Genomic DNA, 21915 nt, shown 5'->3' with positions numbered 1-21915 from the left:
ATTGCCCTCCTATAGTCATATGTTCATCCCAGGGAAGACTGGTTGACCCGGTATGTGGATCATGTGTACTATGGTCCATTGAGTGGGCCACCATGATGGGTGGTCTACCTTTACCCATGGACAAAGGGTAAGGAAGCTCTTCAAAAGCAAGAGGAGACTTTAAAAAAATGGAGATGAAGTAGATTCTGAACCTCTCCAATCAATATATTTTCATGCTGGCAGGGATTGCACATGTTGGGTTCTAGAGGTATTTAAAAAGATGTTTTTAATAATAATTTTAAAAACCCACCAAATTGCCAGGCGCGGTGGCTCACGCCTGTAATCCCAGCACTTTGGGAGGCCGAGGTGGGCGGATCACAAGGTCAGGAGATGGAGACCATCCTGGCGAACATGGTGAAACCCCGTTTCTACTAAAAATACAAAAAATTAGCCGGGCGTGGTGGCGGGCGCCTGTAGTCCCAGCTACTCCAGAGGCTGAGGCAGGAGAATGATGTGAACCCGGGAGGCGGAGGTTGCAGTGAGCCGAGATTGCGCCACAGAACTCCAGCCTGGGCGACAGAGCCAGACTTTGTCTCAAAAAAACAAACGAACAAACAAACAAAAAACTCCACCAAATTATTTCTTAGTTAATCTTTGCTATTGACCCAAGCAAGGAGTTTATAGTATTTAGAAATGCATTGCTATAAAATGACAACTGGAATTCCTCCCTCATTTGTCAAAGCACAGTCTTTTAGAGAGAGATATATTTGTAGAAAGAGCAAATCTGCTTCTGATTTTAGTTCATCCAGCAGCAGGCAGGCTTTTTGGACCAATTATTACCAGACCTTGAGATAAATCACCTCATGAGCCATTAGTTCTTGAAGGATTAGCGGCCTCAAAGATTTATGTGCGGATTAATTGGAGTGTACATTAGATCGCCGTGTTTAAAACCGCAGTCATTCCTGCAAATCATTTTCATTAGTGCTTTATTCAGAATTATGTAGCCTTGTATAATGCTGCCATTGCAGGGAAATCTGAAAGACATTCTCTTTATTTGTGGTCTGCCCCCCATCACCACCGTTGTGTTTAATAGATCTAGCTAGGGCTACATAGAGAACATCCAAAGGAACAGCAGCTTCCAGTAAAGATTAGTTCAGTTGCTTCAGGTGAACAGTGACTGAAATTTACAGGACCTTGTATCGAGAGAGACAAGATGAGGTATAAGAAATATATCGGTATTCTGGAAGCAGCAGTTGGTATTACCCCACTTAACAAAAGAGAACTTCTACCTGAGAGCAGAAGACACGTGAACCTTTGGCAACAACCTGGGTAAGCAGTGGAAGCTGGAAGCTTCTCGCTATAGATGTAAATACTTTTTGGCTGTTTTGGGGACCCAGATAGAAAAAAGGGTCCTCCGTCTTGTGGAGATAATAAATGAGTTCTTCATTAAGAACTTGTTTTTCTTGGTGGAGATGGAACTCCTAGACTGATTTAAAAATAGCAATGAAATTGTGGGATAGTATTCTAATACCCAATTAGATGAATAATGGGTGTGTCTAGAGCCCATTTTTACAATCTAGATATTTAATTTTCTGATTTTGAAAGTTTTTTTTTACATGGTTTACAAAGGTAGCAATTCTTAAGAACGAAGAAAATATGCCTTATTACTATAATGTTTTTCAACAATACAAGTGTTTTTCTGATTAAAGTGTATGTGCAGACTATGTTTCGGGGAAGTACTTTGCTTGAAACAGCAGTTTTTCATTCGACATCTCTTTCTGCAGTCCCGCTGATTTACCATGATGCAGAAAGGTTTAGAAGTTCTTTATGCATAGCTACAAGCCTTAGTTCTAACTCCCTTCTCTGAAGTCTTTCTTTTGTGCTTTTTACACATTAAAGACAAGTTGAATTTACGGTGCCTGTATGGTAGACAGTATTTTTAGGATCTGAATTTAATTTTTAAACTGAATGAATCACACAGTAGCATGTACTGATCAACTTGCATCTGTGTAGCAAATATTTCTTTTCAATAATTAGACTGTCACTAGCTTATTTTTTATCATATGAACAATGTACATTCATTATAGAAGATTTAGAAAATACAGAAAAATAAGGGGGAAAATTACTCATTGTTCTATCTCCCCACGAGAACTACTAGAATAATTTAGGTCAGTGGCTGTCTATGGGGAGGTGGAAATAGGGAATTTGGCTCCCCAGGGGACAGTTGTCAATGTCTGGGGGCATTTTTTTGTCGTTATAGTCCAGGGGTTGCTATTGGCATCTATTTGGTAGAGTCTGGGGATACTGCCCGACATCCACAATGCACAGGACAGCCCCCTGCAACAAAGAATTATCCAGCCCACAGTGTCAATAGTGCCACTGGTGAGACATTTGATTTAGATAGATTTTCTTCCCATCTGTAAAAGGATGCATTTTATTAGAAGAAAAATAAATATTTCTTTGGGAAATCTTAAGGATGCTTTAGAATGGAATTCTGAGGCAACATTTTAAATTATCTTATTATTATTCTACTGTTATTGTCTTGAAAGTAAATGGAAGTATGTATATGCATGGAGCGGGCAGGGGGTATATAGAGACTCGATCAGCGTCCACATAGGTTAATGCTGTTCAGCCAGGGCTGTGGAAAACATTGTAATGACTACATTGTGATTCTCCAAGTAGTCTCTCGAGATTGGGCATGCTGTAGCCTAGACCTTAGTCTCAGAATGACAGAAGTTTAGAACTGGGAGGACCTTTGCCAGCGATGGCAAACAGGTTTCATGTGGAAGGCAGGTGCCAGCTGATGGTTGGTGCTTGGAGTATCTAGCTAGGAGGACCCTGAGGCCAAACCCGGGCTTAGAGGGAAAGGAATATCACAACTGATTAGGGATGTTTGTTCTGAACCTATGATTAGGGAATAGGGGAGATGCAACCTGTGACCTATATATTTGCCATTCCTAAATTCTAGTTTAGTGTTCGAATTTTACAAGTGGGAAACTCAGCCTCATTGGAGTCATCCTGATCAAGGGTCTGGCTCTCAGACAGAAACGGGATGTTCTTAGTTTCTGCCTCAGGGTCTTTCATAAAGAGATTCACCCTAAACAAGCTCACATGATTCAGATGTACAAGTTGATTGCTAGATTATTAATTTTTGTTCGGAGATAGCCTCTTCTAGCAATTGGAATAAGTACCCTAAATAGACCTAAATAGATCTCTGCCTTTCCTCATTTCCCCAAATCAAACCAAACAGAAGTCAAGTTATTACAAAGTGGCCCTTAATAAGGGAAGTTGAACGTGCCTTTTTTTTTTGAGAGAGAGAACGTTTCCTTAAGCTGGATGAAATAGCATTGGATCAGAGGACAAACAAGATCTTCCTTATACCTATAATACTCCGAGTTCCGTGAATACACAGGGATGAAATATTATTTCACTGATCTCTCTCTCTTTTTTCTTTTTGAGACAGAGTTTCGCTCTTGCTGCCCAGACTGGAGTGCAATGGTGCGATCTCGGCTTATGGCAACCTCCGCCTCCCGGGTTCCAGAGAGTCTCCTGCCTCAGCCTCCCGAGTAGCTGGGATTACAGACATGCGCCACCATGCCTAGCTAATTTTGTAGTTTTAGTGGAGATGGAGTTTCTCCATGTTGGTCAGGGTGGTTTCGAACTCCTGACCTCAGGTGATCTGCCCACCTTGGCCTCCCAAAGTGCTGGGATTACAGGCATGAGCCACCACGCCTGGCCCTTTCTTTCTATGTATTTATTTATTTATTTATTTTTATTTTTTTGAGACGGAGTCTCGGTCTGTCACCCAGGCTGGAGTGCGGCAGGGCAATCTCAGCTCACTGCAACTTCTGCCTCCCAGGTTCAAGTGATTCTCCTGCCTCAGCCTCCTGAATAGCTGAGATTACAGGTGCGTGTCACCACACCCGGCTAATTTTTTGTATTTTTGGTAGAGACAGGGTTTCACAGTGTGATCTGCCTGCCTCGGCCTCCCAAAGTGCTGGGATTACAGGTGTGAACCACTGCACCTGGCCTCTTTCTTTAAAGAAAAAAAAAAAAAATAGGGAGAGACTCTCGCTGTATTGCTCAGGCAGGAGTGAAGTGGCTATTCACAGGTGTGACCTCACCATTGATAAGCCCAGGAGTTTTGACCTGCTCTGCTTCTGACCTGGGGCCAGTTCACCCCTCCTGATTAATCTTGCACTTTCTGATCTTCCTGATGGCTTTTAGTCCCAATACCTCCCCTCTCAGCAGCTGTTAAAGATATCCAGCAGTAGGAGAGTAGGTTATTGGCTGAGCTTCTATGGAAAGAAGTTGTCCTAGGAGCATTTTAACCAGAAATTTCTGTTGGCCTGGTTGACTAGATAGTGAGGCTGATTTTTTTTTTCCCAAGAACTCTGTCTCATTCATTCTTTTCAAGAAGTATTCTGATTACTACAACATACATGTAATACTGCATAGTTTTTAGGAACAGCTGCTTTTGCATTTTAAAACACAACTGAGGCTGGGAACAGTTGCTTACGTCTGTAATCCCAGTACTTTGGGAGACTGAGGTGGGCAGATCACCTGAGGTCCGGAGTTCGAGGCCAGCCTCACCAACATGGTGAAACCCCATCTCTAAAAGTACAAAAATTGACCGGGAGTGGTGGCGGGCTCTTGTTATCCCAGCTACTTTGGAGGCTAAGACAGGGATAATTGCTTGAACCTGGGAGGCAGAGGTTGCAGTGAGCCAAGATCACGTCACTGCACTCCAGTCTGGGCAACAGAGCAAGACTCCCTCTCCAAAAAAAAAAAAAAAAAAAAAGCCACAATTGGAAGTTAGGTTATAATCCAGTATTTAAAACCTCAAGAAATTCATTCATTCTTCTCGTGCTTCCCCCTCTGTAATACTTTTTTTTTTTTTTTTTTTTGAGATGGAGTCACACTGTGTCACCCAGGACGCTGGAGTGCAGTGGCAGGATCTTGGTTCACTGTAATCTCTGCCTTCCGGATTCAAGCAATTCTCCTGTCTCCACCTCCCAAGTAGCTGGGACTACAGATACCACCATGCCTGGCTAATTTTTATATTTTCAGTAGAGACGCAGTTTTACCATGTTGGCCAGGCTAGTCTCGAACTCTTGACCCCAAGTGATCCACCCGCCTCGGCCTCCCAAAGTGCTGGGATTACAGGCATGAGCCACCATGCCCAGCCCCCCTCTGTAATACTTTTTCTTGCTGTCTGCAAGCAAGGATGTGCTTGGGCTTCTATTCTGCAAACTGTACAGTTGCATGATTGGCCAAAATGAATAGCTACCAACCGACAATTGACTGAGTGTTGCAAGTTCATTGAAACAGAGAGTGGATGACTTATACATGTGCATATTTGCCCATTGCCCAGCACATGGTAGGTGCTCAGGAAATATTTTCCAGTGCTAACTCTGTTTCAGTATAGCCACAAATGAAGAAAGATAGAATAAAAAGAATTGATACCCAAATACTAAAATAAAATACTCAGCCACCTATGAATCTTCCTTTTGAAATCTGTGAAGTTTTTCAGCTTTAACTCATGTTACCTGACAATTTTACATTATCTGTCAATACTATTGAAATCCAAGAATATATTTGATTTCTTTCTGCCAAGTGTTCTCTTAGTTTAGAGGCCCTATTCAATAATAGTGTATTTTAGAAACAACTGATTGTTATTGGGGGTTTGTATACATGACAAAACTCCCTAGATTATTATAGAGAAAGTTAAAGTCAAGATGCCTTAGAAATGCAGAAAACTGCTTGAATTAAAAAGCAAGCCATTTTTAGAGAAGAAATAAGCTCTCTTTGGAGCTGATATCTGTAGAAAAGTTTGCATATGAAGCCAAAAGCATAACCAAGCACCTCTCGATTTGTAAGCCATTTATTTATCTTTGGAAGTAATAATAGAAACCATGTATGGGCTGGACTCTAATCCTGTTGCTTGCTTTGTAGGATGTCCAGATGGCCTAGCTTTAGCCTTTGCCTGCATTTCCTGCTGATCCTCGGACAAGGGAAATGTGCCTCCCGCCTGTACAAATAAAATCGACACCATCTTTTCTTTCTACTTCATCGTGTAGGGAGTAGAGTGTTTTGCACAGATGTCACAATATCACTTTGTCTAGCAAACAGAAGAGTATGTCCAGAACTGGTGAGAGGCTGCATTCTTCCTCCCACTGGAAGTTTTTCCTGTGACTGCCCGAGGGAAGCTGCCTTCACAAGCTCAACCCAGAAAGGAGCTTGCCTCCTTTGGGTATTTGAAAGGCACATGCAGGCTTCATAAGAATGTGCAGAAGGGGTATTTCTTGGGTTTCTTGGTCTTAGGGGTAAAATGAGAAAGTATTTGCCATCTTTCCTGCTGGTGAGCAACCCATAAATATAAACACAAGCCTAGGCTAGGCGCGGTGGCTCACGCCTGTCATCCTAGCACTTTGGGAGGCCAAGGTGGGTGGATCACTTGAGGTCAGGAATTCGAGACCAGCCTGGCCAACATGGTGAAACCCTGTTTCTACTAAAAATACAAAAATTAGCCGTCCGTGGTGGCACGTGCCTGTAATCCCAGCTACCTGAGAGGCTGAGGCAGGAAAATTGCTTGAACCCAGGAGGCTGTGGTTGCAGTGAGCCGAGATCGTGCCACTGTACTCCAGACTGGGCGACAAGTGAGACTCTGTCTCAAAAAACAAAACAATAAACACAAGCCAGTATTATAAATGCCATGAAAAACAAATTCCCCCTTACTTTAAAATGTTTTCTCTGTAGTATACTTTGGAATGGTAAATTTTATGTTATGTGTATTTTACCATAATAAAAAAATTTTTCCCTTTTTTTTTTTTGAGACAGAGTTTCACTCTTGTCTCCAGGCTGGAATGCAGTGGCAAGATCTCGCCTCACTGTAACCTCTGCCTCCTGAATTCCAGCGATTCTCCTGCCTCAGCCTCCTGAGTAGCTGGGATTACAGTGCCCCCCACACCACACCTGGCTAATTTTTTTTTTTTGAGATGGAGTCTCGCTCTGTCGCCCATTTTGGAGTGCAGTGGCGCGATCTCGGCTCACTGCAAGCTCTGCCTCCTGGGTTCACGCCATTCTCCTGCCTCAGCCTCCTGAGTAGCTGGGACTACAGGCACCCGCCACCACGCCCAGCTAATTTTTTTGTATTTTTAGTAGAGACAGGGTTTCACCATGCTAGCCAGGATGGTCTCGATCTCCTGACCTCGTGATCCACCTGCCTTGGCCTCCCAAAATTCTAGGATTACAGGCGTGAGCCACTGTGCCTGGCCTAGCTAATTTTTATGTTTTTAGTAGAGAGGGGGTTTCACCATGTTGGCCAGGCTGGTCTTGATCGAATTCCTGGCCTCAGATGATCCACCTGCCTCACCCTCCCTAAGTGCTGGAATTACAGGCATGAGCCACCGTGCCCAGCCTAAAATATTTTGTTCTAGCTATTTCCTCACCAGCTGAATATTTGTTTAACCTGAAAGGCGAATTCTTATAAGATCTTGTTTCTCAGAGTGATCCTTAGGTGAACTGTGATACCAAAGTTTAGGTGGCAGTTCACTTTCTCCATTTTTTGAAGACTGAAAACATTAGGGGCAGCAATTCCATTATTTCTGAGAGAAATGAAAACATATATCCACATAAACACTTATACAACAAGTGTTCATAATGGCCAAAGAGCAGAAACAACCCAAACCTCCACCAACTGATGAATAGATAATAAAATGTGGTATATCCATACAATGGAATATTATTTGGCCATAAAAATAAATGAAGTGCTGATGTATGCCACATCATCAATGAACCCTGAATACATTAAGCTAAGTAAAAGAAGGCAGTCACGAAAGGTCTCATATCATATGAGTCCATTTATATGAAATATTCAGAATAGATAAATCTATAGAGTAAAAAATTAGATTGGTGGTTGCCTAGAGCCAAGAGGCAGGGAGAGAATTGGGGGATCAGGGAATGATGGCTAAGGGTTATGGGGCTTCTTTTGTGGGGGTAATGAAGATATTCTAAAATGAATTGTGGGCCGGGCGCGGTGGCTGACGCCTGTAATCCCAGTACTTTGGGAAGCCAAGGTGGGCGGATCACCTAAGGTCGGGAGTTCAAGACCAGCCTGACCAACACGGAGAAACCCCCGTTTCTACTAAAAATACAAAATTAGCCGGTGTGGTAGGGCATGCTTGTAATCCCAGCTACTCAGGAGGTAGAGGCAGGAGAATTGCTTGAACCCGGCAGGCGGAGGTTGTGCTGAGCCGATATCACACCATTGCACCCCAGCCTGTGCAACAAGAGCAAAACTCCGTCTCAAAAGAAAAAGGATTGTGGTGACAGTTGCATAACTCTGTGAAGGTACTAAATGGATCGTGGTGACAATTGCATAAGTCTCTGAAGGTACTAAAAGTCATCCTAAAAACAAGCAAATTGTATGGTATGTGGACTTCCGTGCATTTCCCAAAATCTTACCATGCAGGGAATGAGCATGTTGGATTTTTAACAACACCGTCTTTTCCAGGGTGCGAAGTACCACATTACCGTCATCTCCCTGTGAGTGGGACTGGTACCCCGGCTGCAGCTCCAGACGAAAGTACTCCAGGAAGCACAGAGCTGTGCCAGTACACGGCCCACGTTGCCAGGTATTTGCTTATTTTATCTCTCATCAACCTAGTTACTGGTCTCCCCCAAAATTTGTTCTAAGAGTTACCGTTTTCACATCCTAGAGGTAGTCTGAGTTACCATTTTCGATGTTGCTGATACATACATTTTCATAGAAAATTTAATGGTAATGTCCTATTTACCAAAGAGCAGAAACATCTTACCTGAATTAATGGACCGAATTGATAGGTATAACTTTGCCATGGATGGTGAATGCTTATTGAGGATGACCTTCCTGGCATATAAGTACAACTTCTGTGGTTCAAAATAAATGCCTCAGGCCGGGCGCGGTGGCTCAAGCCTGTAATCCCAGCACTTTGGGAGGCCGAGACGGGCGGATCACGAGGTCAGGAGATCGAGACCATCCTGGCTAACATGGTGAAACCCCATCTCTACTAAAAAATACAAAAAACTAGCCGGGCAAGGTGGCAGGCTACTGCACTCCAGCCTGGGGGACAGAGCGAGACTCCGTCTCAAAAAAAAAAAAAAAAACAAAAAAAAACAAAATAAATGCCTCAATTGGCATTTGGTGCTGATGATGTCTGGGATTGGAGGTCATTTTAATAGGTTATGTTTTTTCATTATTATTGAGGTAGTAAAATTATATAACAGTGGTAAGCACTTTGATGAAAAGATAAAGGACATCAGTCACGCTGGCTTCTAAAGATTAATTATGTCCAAGCTTTTAGTGAAAGAGCTAGGAGCGAGTATTATCTATTTACTGATTCACTTTTAAGAATGAATTAAATGAGATTTACAAGGTCTTAAATCTTGACAGATGTGGGATGCATTTGTTTTTTGTTACACTTTGACCTCAGTTTATAGGCCAGTCCATGGCTAGCTGGAATGGGGTTGGAATTTTTTTCATGTGCTTGTTTTATAATGACTGTCTGTTGAAACTGGCAGCCCCTACCCGAGTGGATTCCAGATAAACGTGTGAACTGGAGTTTAGTGGAGTGTGAATGGCACACTCCGGAAGAGCAGATAGTCGTTCAGATCCTAGTCCTGCTACCTTCTAATTGTGTGATCTTGGGCACATGTCTTAATGCTTCTGAGCCTCAGATCCTTCATCTGTAAAGGGAATGTCGACATGAAACTAAATGAGTTAATGGGCCCAGCAAGTACCAGGCCCATGCTAAGGCCTTTCTCAGTGTCTAGTTGTCCAAATGAGGACATTTAAGTGGGGGAAGGCCTCATTTTCCACTGAATTAACAGGGCTGGATGTGGGTTTTGTTTACTGAAATGTTCTCTCTGGAGCTCTTAAAGGTCCCAGCCAGGCAAGGCAGCTCACACCTGTAATCCCACTGTTTTGGGAAGTAGAGGTGGGAGGATCGCTTGAGGCCAGGAGTTTGAAACCAGCCTGGGCAACATAGTGAGACCCTGTCTCTATTTTTTTTTTTTATTCCCTAAGACGGAGTTTTGCTCTGTCGCCCAGGCTGGAGTGCAGTGGCCCAATCTTGGCTCACTGCAAACTGCACTTCCCAGGTTCACACCATTCTCCTGCCTCAGCCTCCCGAGTGGCTGGGACTACAAGCGCCTGCCACCACGCTCGGCTAATTGTTTGTATTTTTAGTAGAGATGGGGTTTCACCATGTTAGCCAGGATGGTCTCGATCTCCTGACCTCGTGATCCGCCCACCTCGGCCTCCCAAAGTGCTGGGATTACAGGCATGAGCCACCGCCCCCGGCCGACCCTGTCTCTATTTTTAAAAAAATAATAATAACTTGCTGGGCATGGTGGTGTGCTCCTGTAGTCCTAGCTATATGAGAAGCTGAGGTGGGAGGATCGCTTGAGTGCAGGAATTCGAGACTGCAGTGAGCTATAATTGCACCACTGCATTCCAGCCTGGGCAACAGAGAGACTCTGTCACAGCGACAAAAAAAAAAGTCCCAAACATGAGAAGACAGATACCTGCTCAGACTCCAGACATTGTTTTCCTTGGCTGGGCATGGTGGCTCACGCCTGTAATCCCAGCAATTTGGGAGGCCAGTGTGGAAGGATGGCTTGAGCCCAGGAGTTTGAGACCAGCCTGGGCAACATGGCGAAACCCCATCTCTGCAAAAAATACAAAATATTAGCCAGGTGTGGTGGTGCATACCGATAATCCCAGCTACTCGGGAGGCTGAGGCACGAGAATCACTTGAACCCAGGAGGTGGAGGTTGCTGTGAGCTGAGATCGTGCCACTGCATTTTAGCCTTGCGATAGAGAGAAACTGTCTCAAAAAAGAAAAAATTGTTCTCCTAAAATCTTTAAATTAGATTTCTAGATAGGATCTGTTGATTATTCAGATAAATTGGCAGGGTACTGTAGAGTATGGCAAAGAGAGATTGGAGCTAGCATTGTCTGTTGGAGGAAAGGCTCTTTCTCACTCTAGCCAGCCCCTCCTGATAAGTACCTCCCTTGTTCTGGTTCCCTGTACCTGCACTTCGAACCACATGCCTTTCCAACATCAATTAGATTGCCTAAGTCAGTGCCTTACTCCAGAGTTCTTTCATGTGTAAACACTGAAGCTTGGCTTCTGGGACGAATTAGCCTTGGGCGGGCATGAGTGATGAGGATTTTTTTCCCAGGCATCTCACATCGCCCTAGTTTCAGATCCAGCGAACACTCATTAAGGGCCTTTTATGTACCAGGCAAGGGGCAAGGTGCTTTCACACATATTGTTCCTCCTCACAACAACCCTAAGAGGAAGGTATTACTAGCTCCCTTTTGTAAATAAATAACCTAAGATTCAAAGATTTTAAATGATTCCCTTGTGGTTGCACAGCCCCTGACTTCCAAGTTCAGTGAGATTTCTATAACAGCTGATTTCTACACTAATTCTACAGAGCTTGAAGACTTAACTCCTTAACTCAGACAAGTAAAAAGGTTTCTCTCTAAGGCCAGTTTGGATCAATTGCTAGGTGGCTGTCTAGAGTTAAGGATTTGCAAGTGCTGCTCAAGTTTGTTGAGCAAGAATGTTGTGATCCATTGGCAATGTCCGGTGTGGGTGGAGCAGGTATCTGCAAAGCTGCTCTGGACCTGAGGTTTCTAATCATCAGCCTCTACTCATTCTGCCCTCCTCTGCCATTCTAGAGTCTCCTCTGATGAGCACTATTTGCCTGAGGCTGGATTTTTGCTACTTTAAGGGGCTTTGATTATCACCTTTCTGATTTGGCAGAATCATCTTTGCCTTCAGAAATAATGCTAAGGCTTTGGGAGGCTGAGGCAGGAGGATCGCTTAAGCCTAGGAGTTCAAGATCAGCCTGGGTGACATAGCCAGACCCTGTCTCTAAAAAAAAAAGGAGAAGGCCAGGCACGGTGGTTCACACCTATAATCCCAGCACTTTGGGAGGCCGAGGCAAAAGGAGTCCTTGAGCCCAGGAGTTCAAGACCAACCTGGGCAACATAAGGAGACCCTCTTTCAATTTTATAATTATATTAAAAATTAATAATAAATAAAAAGAAAAAAGAAAAAGAAAAGATGCTAATAGTCTGGTGAAGAGCTTCATTTTCTAGATATGAAGTCTCATTGTTAGGCAATTTAGATATCTTAAAGTTATCACTGACTCACCCCATCATATAAGCTTAGAAAAGTGAGTTGAGGCCGGGCTCAGTGGCTCACGCCTGTAATCCTAGCACTTTGGGAGGCCAATGAGGGTGGATCACCTGAGGTCAGGAGTTCCAGACCAGCCTGGCCAACATGGTAAAACCTTGTCTCTACTAAAAATACAAAAATTAGCCTGGTGTGGTGGTGGGCGCCTACAATCCCAGCTACTCAGGAGGCTGAGGCACGAGAATTGCTTGAACCTGGTGGGCCAGAGACTGCAGTGAGCCGAGATAGTGCCACTTCACTCACTCCAGCCTGGGTGAAAGGGCGAAAGAGTGAAACTCCATTTCCAAAAAAAAAAAAAAAGAAAGAAAAGAAAAGTGAGTTGAAGATGAAAGCTTGAAACTTTTACTTCTGTGCACCTGGGAGCCCCTCTATACCTTCTTTCCCTCTAGGGGCTCCTCGGTTTACAGGAATTCTCAGGGAAATCACTCCAGCAGCCAAACTTCCGTACTGGGATGGACAGACCCAGAGCAGTGACACATCGTTATCACCTGGAGGGCGTGTTAAAACAGGGATTCCTGGGCCCCACCCCCGGGGTTTCTGCTTCAGGCAGTCTGGGGTAAGTCCCAGGAATTTGCATGTCTGGTTTCCACTACTTCGACAACCACTAACCTGGAGAGTACTTGTAATGGCTGGTTTAGAGCATGGGTTTGTTTACAGATGGTGTGTGTGGCCGGTTTCTCTACCCGTGGTGAAGGGATTCTTTCCTCAAATATTTAATGAGCATCTCACACTGTGCTGCTGACGGAAATGTAGAGGAATATGAAGCTTGTCCCTGGTAGACTTTGGAGCCTAATTTGGAATCAGTAAATTGCATTGCTGTGTGTAAAGTACTGCCCTCACCCCCTTAAGTGGATGTGGCAGAAGGCCTGAAGCAGTGACTAAGTCAGGGGAGTCTTCCTGGGGCAGGTGATATTTGAAAGGAAACCTGAGGATAAAAGGTTATTGGCAATGTGCGCTTATGGGGGAAGAGAAACTCAGGGAGCACAGCCTGTACATTAAAGGGTCTGGAGATACTGCACTAGGTGAGAAGAAAAGGTCTGTGTTTGTTCTGAGAATTCCATTGTGACTCCTATATGTAAACCAAAAAGTATCAGAGACAAGTCTCAATCAGCTTAGAGAGTTTGGCCAGGCAGGGTGGCTCACGCCTGTAATCCTAGCACTTTGGGAGGCCTGAGGCCAGCAGATCGCTTGAGGCCAGGAGTTTGAGACCTGCCTGGCCAACATGGTGAAACACCATCTCTACTAAAAATACAAAAATTAGCTGGGTATGTGGTGTGCGCCTGTAATCCCAGCTTCTTGGGAGGCTGAGGCACCAGAACTGCTTGAACCTGGGAGGCAGAAGTTGTGGTGAGCCGAGATTGCCACTGCACTCCGGCCTGGGCAACAGAGCAAGACTCTGTCCGCTCCCCGCCAAAAAAAAATTTTTAGAAAGTTTATTTTGCCAAGGTTACAGGACATGCCCATAACACAGGCTCAGGAGGTCCTGACGACATGTGCCTAAGGTGGTAAGAGTACAGCTTGCTTTTATACATTTTAGGGAGACATAATACATCAATCAATACATGTAAGATTTATAACCAACTACATTGGTTCTATCTGGCAGAGCAGGACAACTCAAAAGAGGTGGAGGGGCTGCCAGGTCATAGGTACTCTACTCTAGAGGTACCTAGGGGCTGCCAGGTCATAAGTACTGCTATTCTAAAGCCTCCAAGTAACAGGCTTTAGAGAATAAACTGTAAACATTTCTTATCAGACTTAAGGTCAGTGTTGATGTTAATATTGGAGGGGTATGATGGGGCATGTCCAACCCCCACTTCCCTTCATGGCCTGAACCAGTCTTTCAGGTTAAATTTCAGGGTGCCCTGGCCGAGAAGGAATTCCATTCAGATGGTTGCAGGGGCCCTTCAAATTTTATTTTTGGTTTATAGATATGAAAGGAAGATGCAACTATATGATGATAATGATGAAATGTGGGTGCTCACTGTGTAGTTGGTGCTGTGCTAAATATGTTACTTGCATTGTCTTATTTCTCATACCCATCCCATGAGGTGGAGGTCCAACTCTAATCCCCATTTGTAGTAGTTTGCTGAAGCCACAGTAACAAAGCACCATAAACTGGGTGGCCTAAACAGAAATTAACATAAATTATTGTCTCATGGTTCTAGAGGCTAGAAGTCTGAACTCAAGGTGTCTGCAGAGTTGGTTTCTTTTTTTTTTTGAGACAGTCTCTGTCGTTCAGGCTGGATTACAGTGGCATGATCTTGGCTCATTGCAACCTCTACCTCCCGGGTTCAAGCGATTCTCCTGCCTGAGACTTTTGAGTAGCTGGGATTACAGGCACACACCACCATGCCTAACTAATTTTTGTATTTTTAGTGGAGACGGGTTTCCCATTTTGGCCAGGCTGGTCTTGAACTCTTGACCTCAAGTGATCCATCTGCCTTGGCCTCCCAAAGTGCTGGGATGACAGGCATCAGCCACCATGCCTGGTCCTTATTCTTTCTTACTTTCTAACGACTTAAAGTCAAACATGTTTTCCAAACAGAAATCAGAGTGTGTGTTTCTTTACTCATGAACCAACAAGACAGAGTGCTGGTCATTTGGCCTATCCTTGGAAATCTGTGATGTCTGGACATCTTAAGCATAGGATATAGATGAGTAATACTCAAGCTAGGTTCTGAAACATAATTTAATTATACTTCTGCATGTTTAAAAGAATTCAGAACCTAAAAATTAAAAGCTGACCCAGAGGCAGGCACCGTGGCCGGCCGGGTGCGGTGATTCACTCCTGTAATCCCAGCACTTTGGGAGGCTGAGGTGGTGGATCACCTGAGGTCAGGAGTTCCAGACCAGCCTGACCAGCATGGCGAAAACCCATCTCTACTAAAAAACAAAAACAAAAACTTAGCTGGGCGTGATGGTGCACGCCTGTAATCCCAGCTATCCCAGCTACTCAGGAGGCTGAGGCAGGAGAATCGCTTGAGCCCAGGAGACAGAGGTTGCAATGAGCCTAGATCCTGCCACTGCACTCCAGCCTGGGGGACAGAGCAAGACTTTGCCTCAAAAAAAAAAAAAAAAAAAAGAAAAAAAAGAAAAGAAAAGAAAAAAGAAAAAAAGAAAAAGAAAAAGAAAAAAAGCTGACCCAGAGCCCTAGATCTCTTAACTTTTTACAGCCAAATCTTAAAAGGCTTCTCTGTGTTTTTTGTTCCTTTTCCTCACTATCACCTGCCCTTCTGACACTTTCTCCTCTACCTATGCCAGAAACTTACAGACCCAGTAAGTGGTTTCAGGTGTCCTATGGGCTGGGCACAGCACTAAATAAAAGCTCTTGCCTTAGAAGGAACTGCAGTCTAATTGGCAATCGGTAGTCACGTTGCTGTTTAAAGGAAGCGTATTCTTCTTCTTATTATTATTTTTAAGACAAGGTCTTGCTCTGTTCCCCAGGCTGGAGTGCAGTGGCATGATCATAGCTCACTGCAGCCTCCATCCCCTGGCCTCAAGCAATCCTCCTGCTTCAGCCTCCCAAAGTGCTGGGATTATAGGTGTGAGCCACTGCATCAGGCCAGAAGCTTATCTTATGATTTCCATTTCATCTGATAAAATTGAGATGAAGAATTTGCTTCTAGTTCCAGCTGGAATGGGGAGTTCTCCACTCACATCGGTTTTGATTCTTCACTCATATCAGTTGAATGGTTGATGATAGAACTTTTCAGTTCAGTCAAAATTTTTATTCATTTAGAGGTAATCTGATTGTGTAGTGAGATTAGGCAATCCCCTTGGGCAGAATTCACCACCCCCCTCCATCAAAATTATTTGATATTTGAAAAAAACAGGCCGGGCACAGTGGTCTATGCCTGTAATCCCAGCACTTTGAGAGGCCGAGGTGGGCAGATTGCTTGAGCTCTGAGTTCAAGACCAACCTGGGCAACATGCTGAAACCCTGTCTCTACAGAAAATACAAAAAAAAAAAGCTGGGTGTGGTGGCAGGCACCTGTAGTCCCAGCTACTTGGGGGTGCTGAGGCAGGAAGATCACTGGCGACCAGGAGGTCCAGGCTGCAGTGAGCCAAGATTACGCCACTGTACTCCAGTCTGGGTGACAAAGTGAGACCCTGTCTCAAAAAAAAAAAAAATAGTGATGTTTGAAAAAATATACACAATTTTTATTATAATTATTTCTGTTTGATATTGATATTTGAAATATAATTATTGATATTCAAGTAATCAAAATATGCATATATAAAATTATTTTTACTTCACATCTTAAGACTGGTTACTTAAAATAATTAACTCTGTCAATATACTTTGAAAGAGGCTTCGTAAATTCTTAAAGTTAAATTTGTCTCTTCTGATAGCTGTAGCTCAGCAGAATAAATATGGCAATAGTCAGCTGGGTGCAGGAGCTCTTGCCTGTAATCCCAGCACTTTGGGAGGCCAAGGTGGGCAGATCAAGAGGTCAGGAGATCGAGACCATCCTGGCTAACACAGTGAAACCCCGTCTCTATTAAAAATACAAAAAATTAGCCGAGTGTGGTGGAGCGCGCCTGTAGTCCCAGCTACTCAGGAGGCTGAGGCAAGAGAATCGCTTGAACCCAGGTGGCAGAGGTTGCAGTGAGCTTAGATCATGCCACTGCACTCCAGCTTGGGCAACAGAGGGAGACTCTGTCTCAAAAAAATAGAAATATATATATATGGCAATAAAGAGGGATGCTTTCCCAAGACTTAGAACAAGAAATCAAAATACTTTAGCAACTGAAGGATGATTCAAGCAAAGGCAGAACTCTATCAAGAAGGGAGAAGATATGTAAAAAATAAAATGTCATTGGGAAGAATAGCTAGGATTGGCTCTGGAAAAAATAACAGAAAAACACTCTGCTTATGTGATTCAGTGTTTACAATGTGAATCCGAAGGATGTCTGAATCTTTTGGAAATAAACTTGGATTGACTTGTTTAAAAACTTAGATCATGTCTCAGTGACAGAGCTCAGCAAAAAACCAAAACAACAACAAAAAACAAAAACAAACAAAAAAACAGAAACAAACAAAAACTTAGCTTATGACTTTGGAGGTAGGAAAAGCTGAAAGCTCCCTACATCCCTGAAATTAAATGAAAGATTTCACTCTTGTGTTTAACCTGGCCGTCAGATCCTAGGTTAGCAAACAATCTGATGTACCTTCTACAAACCTGATTTTATTCATTATGACTCCCCACCTTGCTTGCTTTCCTTCACTACTGTAGGAATGTGGAAAAGTTTAGCTGGATGTAGTCCTGGCCTACCAGCAAGCACTCCCAGAGATCATGGGACAGAAAGGCTCAGAGACCAAAACCAGGTGTTACATCACACTATTCACTCAACTTGAAAACACAGTGAAAAGCAAGGGGAAAAAGATGGTGTATTAGTCTATTTTCATGCTGCTGATAAAGACATACCCAAGACTGGGCAATTTACAAAAGAAAGAGGTTTAACTGGACTTACAGTTCCACATGGCTGGGGAGGCCTCACAACATGGCAGAAAGTAAAATGCAAGTCTTACATGGCAGCAGACAAGAGAAGAGAGCTTGTGCAGGGAAACTCTCTTTTTTAAAAGCATCAGATCTCATGAGACTTATTCACTATCCTGAGAACAGGATGGGAGAGACTTGCCCCCTTGATTCAATTACCTCCCACTGGGTCCCCTCCCATAACTCATGGAAATTCAAGATGAGATTTGGGTGGGGACACAGCCAAACCATATCAGATGGAGACTAACATAGGTAGGTGAGGATACAAATGGGGTGAGAGATCCACACTTCTGGAACCCTGTGCTTGCAGTGTCAGCTTTCCCTGCTAACAGTGTGGTCACAAAAACCAAAGTTAAGATTGAACAAGGGGCTTCAACAGATGGGAAGTATCTGAAAGTCAGCACATGTATACTCAGTTGGAGGGATGCAAGGCAATATGCCTGCCAATAGTTGTAGGTCATCAGTGATCTGTGTTTTTTCTTTCTTTCTTTTTTTTTTTTTTTAAGATGGAGTTTCACTCGTATTGCCCAGGCTGGAGTGCAATGGCATGATCTCGGCCCAGTGCAACCTCAGCCTCCTGGATTCAAGTGATTCTCCTGCCTCAGCCTTCCAGGTAGCTGGGACTACAGGCGTGTGCCACTATGCCCAGCTAATTTTTCTATTTTTAGTAGAGACAGGGTTTCAACATCTTGGCCAGGCTGGTCTAGAACCCCTGACCTCGTGATCCACCTGCCTCGGCCTCCCAAAGTGCTGGGATTGCAGGCGTGAGCCACTGTGTCCAGCCTGATCTGTGTTTTATCCACATTTTGGGGTAGAGTATATGTGGGGCCAGAACTGAACATGACGGATGTCACCGATGGGTGATCAATTAGCAATGACATAGCTGTCAATCTGGGGGTAACATGAGCTGAGCACTATTATATATTATTAATATTTATGAAGTGTTTATTATTAACAACAATGTAAATCATAATCTAGAAAAATATTTTATATATAATTATATATTATATAAACAGTATATAATTGACTGGGTATGGTGGCTCACGCCTGTAATCCCAGCACTTTGGAAGGCTGAGGTGGGTGGATAAGCTGAGGTCAGGAATTTGAGACCACCCTGGACAACATGGTGGAACCCCGTCTGTACTGAAAAATACAAAATTAGCTGGGTGTGGTGGTGCATGCCTGTAATTCCAGCTACTTGGGAGACTGAGGCAGGAGAATTGCTTGAACCCTGGAGACAGAGGTTGCAGTGAACCAAGATCATGCCATGCCACTCCAGTCTGGGTGACAAGAGCAAAAACTCCATCTCAAAAAAATAAATAACAGCATATAATTATACAAATTATATTTTATAAAATTGTATTATATATAATAAACATAATTTTATATTATATATGAATATATATGCCTTTATATATTATATATAAATATACATAAAATATATAATTTTGTATTATATATTATATATAAAATACAATTATAAGTTAAATATTTATTAAGTTTACTATTAAGTAAATATTATAAGATTTAAAATCTCATTCTTCCATTTCTTTGTGTATATATAAGTAAAACTCTCATTTGTTTCATTCTTTTAATCTATATTTAACACACGAATATTCTATTCTGTTTATCTTTAACATATCTTACAGGTTATTATCTTACATGTCTTACAACTTCCTGTCTACACTTAACACATCTTATGAATTCTGCGTGAGTCTTACAAGCTACTTATTTCCTCGTTATCTATGCTAAATAAATCAGGAGTTTCATTCATTTGGTTTATAAGTGTCCTCTATACTAGTTTGAAAGATAACTTTAAGCCGGGCGCGGTGGCTCACGCCTGTAATCCCAGCACTTTGGGAGGCCGAGACGGGCGGATCACAAGGTCAGGAGATCGAGACCACGGTGAAACCCCGTCTCTACTAAAAATACAAAAAATTAGCCGGGCGCGGTTGTGGGCGCCTGTAGTCCCAGCTACTCGGGAGGCTGAGGCAGGAGAATGGCGTGAACCCGGGAGGCGGAGCTTGCAGTGAGCCGAGATCGCGCCACTGCACTCCAGCCTGGGCGGCAGAGCGAGACTCCGTCTCAAAAAAAAAAAAAAAAAAAAGAAAGATAACTTTAAATGAAAGTATTCAGCCAATTCTGGTATATTCATACAAATGGAATATTATGCAGTTAGAAAAAAATGATGATATAGATCTAGTTCATGAAACAAATAGTCAAACTCTATTCTTATGTAGAAGTAGGTTGCAAAAGAGCAAATCTGGTATATCCCAACTATATACCCAGGTATCTAAGTTGTGTACAATATGTGCCTACTTATCTGTGCAGAGATACCTGGAAAGGGGCTCGGTAGTTGACTCTGGATGGTGACATTTTAGTTGCACTTTACCACTTTTTGGTGATCTATTTACTGTATAGTTTGAGTGAATAAACAATTATCACTTACATTAAAAACTGAAATCCAAATGTGTGTGTGTTTGTACAAACATATATGTAAATAACATAAAGAGAATTGTAAGACCAGACGCTTTGCTTTTGAAAACTGTACACAACATTTTGCAAATAATTACTTTTTAAAAAAGTATCTTTATTTAAAAATATTTTTAGCCAGGTGCAGTGGCTCAGGCCTGTAATCCCAGCACTTTGGGAGGCCAAGGCAGGGGATTGCCTCAGTTCAGGAATTCAAGACCAGCCTGGGCAACATGGTGAAACCCCATCTCTACCCAAAATACAAAAATTAGCTGGGCATGGTGGTGCATGCCTATGTTCCCAGCTATCTGAGAGGCTGAGGTGGGAGGATCACTTGAGCCTGGGAGGCAGAGGTTGTGGTGACCTGAGATTGTATCATTGCACTCCAGCCTGGGTGAGAGAGTGAGACCTTGTCTCAAAAAAAAAAAAAAAAAGAGATGGGGTTTCACCATGTTGCCCAGACTGATCTCAAACTCCTGAGCTCAAGCAATCCATCCACCTCAGCCCTCCCAGAGTGCTGGGATTACAGGCGTGCGTGAGCTGCCGCGCCCCGCTGCAAATACTTTTTTTTTAAACTTCAGAATGTTTGGCCGGGCGCGGTGGCTCAAGCCTGTAATCCCAGCACTTTGGGAGGCCGAGACGGGCGGATCACGAGGTCAGGAGATCGAGACCATCCTGGCGAACACGGTGAAACCCCGTCTCTACTAAAAAATACAAAAAACTAGACGGGCGCGGTGGCAGGCGCCTGTAGTCCCAGCTACTCGGGAGGCTGAGGCAGGAGAATGGCATGAACCCGGGAGGCGGAGCTTGCAGTGAGCTGAGATCCGGCCACTGCACTCCAGCCTGGGCGACAGAGGGAGACTCCGTCTCAAAAAAAAAAAAAAAAAAAAAAAAAACAAACCAAAAACTTCAGAATGTTTTACCTGACTTCAAAATTGTAATCTTTCTGTCTTGTGTCAGAGAAATGTAACAATGTCCCTTTAGCAGAATTTCCTAAACCTCTCCCATGATGAGAATCACCTGGGTTGCATGTGAAAGCTTTCAGATCCCAATGCCCTTCTCAGACTGTCACTGAATTGGAATCTCTAGTAAGGGGCCTAGGACACTTTTTTAAAATTTTTTTTGATGGAGTCTTGCTCTGTCGCCCAGGCTGGAGTGCAGTGGCACGATCTCAGCTCACTGCAAGCTCTGCCTCCCGGGTTCATGCCATTCTCCTGCCTCAGCCTCCCGGGTAGCTGGGACTACAGGTGCCTGCCACCATGCCCGGCTAATTTTTTGTATTTTGAGTAGAGACAGGGTTTCATTGTGTTAGCCAGGATGGTCTCGATCTCCTGACCTCGTGATCCACCCGCCTTGGCCTCTCAAAGTGCTGAAATTACAGGTGTGAGCCACCGCGCCCGGCCAGGCCACTGGTTTTAACAACTGCCTCTGGTGATTTTTATCATCAGTGAAATTTAGGACACTGTCCTATAGAACCATAAATTTTATGAGCCACAGTTTCAATTTTTATTGAACATCTCCTGGAGGTGCCTTTTCCAGGCCAGTTTCCTTTGTTTAAAGAGGCCCATGCAAATTTTCATGGCTACCCTGGAAAGCTATTTGCAGGCTTTTCCTAAGGCCACTTTCAGATCCGAAAATACTTTGTGAATCTAAGAGACTCTTCAACAACTTTAATCTGTGTTGCTCGAGGATCCTGAATTCTTAGAGCTAGC

At 43.5% G+C, this 21915-nt stretch overlaps 1 protein-coding gene across 2 annotated transcripts in view; it reads left to right on the top strand.

The window, feature by feature from the left end:
- Positions 1-21915, top strand: part of LOC105491857 (tight junction protein 2) — a 140450-nt gene that overhangs the window by 23480 nt on the left and 95055 nt on the right. For both annotated transcript variants that reach the window (XM_071077704.1, XM_071077699.1), the window contains exon 2: positions 8495-8615. The gene's annotated coding sequence lies outside the window, so the exon portion shown is untranslated. The remainder of the gene's footprint in view (positions 1-8494; positions 8616-21915) is intronic.

The sequence above is a fragment of the Macaca nemestrina genome, chromosome 14 (genome assembly GCF_043159975.1).
Source record: "Macaca nemestrina isolate mMacNem1 chromosome 14, mMacNem.hap1, whole genome shotgun sequence".
Taxonomy (NCBI): Eukaryota; Metazoa; Chordata; class Mammalia; order Primates; family Cercopithecidae; genus Macaca; species Macaca nemestrina.
This window is presented reverse-complemented; position numbering and strand designations above follow the sequence as displayed.